The sequence below is a fragment of the Hipposideros armiger genome, unplaced genomic scaffold (assembly GCF_001890085.2).
Source record: "Hipposideros armiger isolate ML-2016 unplaced genomic scaffold, ASM189008v1 scaffold_361, whole genome shotgun sequence".
NCBI lineage: Eukaryota > Metazoa > Chordata > Mammalia > Chiroptera > Hipposideridae > Hipposideros > Hipposideros armiger.
Genome location: NW_017731711.1, coordinates 1,609,651 through 1,610,493, shown reverse-complemented (window position 1 = coordinate 1,610,493; position 843 = coordinate 1,609,651).

The window sequence follows — 843 nt, the reverse complement described above, 5'->3', positions numbered from 1 at the left end:
AATGTGTGCCGTGGTGTGGTGGGCATGGAGACGAGACACTCAGAGGCCGATCCCTGGATGGGATTCGAATTTGAATTTTTTTTTTTTCCTGCTCCTGTCGCAGGCACTTGACGATGTGGCCTCCCCACCCCCGCCCACGAGACCTCTGGGCAACTTGCATCCTCTCCCTGAGTTAAAGCGTAAGAAGGGTTGCGGCCCTTCAGCTCACACGTAGAATAGCCCTCTATCCCGTGTGCTCAAAGTCGTGCCCTCGCAAGGTGTTCTTAGTTTTTTAGTCCTCTGTCACGCTAATACATGATGTCAATCTAGGGCACGGATGTTTCTGTGCAGGCGATTTTGACAGCAGTCATCATGCCAAGCTCTTATGAAGTGTGATGTCAGCGCGTTCTGGAAGACGGATAATAATATATAAGGCAGTTCTTGACATGCTATCTTACAAGGAAACATCTGAGACCATCAGTAAGAGGCATTTTAATTCACACACCAAAAATATTTTGTTTGGTTGACATCTTTCAAAATGCTGAAAGAGGTAGTAGCATTTATCATTTTGTAAGTATTTATCAGTACTCACAAAAATCCCATTAGGAAGGAGGAGGGTTTTGTATTATTCCTATTCTGTCATATAAACTGAGGAACAGAGATGTCATGTGACCTACCAAAGAGTCCATAGTAAGGCAGTGAGGGAGCTCTATTTATGGGACCAAACATTTTCTAAATCTGGAATAACTGGGAAAGTTAGGAGACTAGTATGTTTATACCTCTATTGTGAAAGATAGTCATATGCTAGCTTAAATGAGAGACCATATGCTTTTAGCAAGTGTTACATGCGTGAAATGATCGATT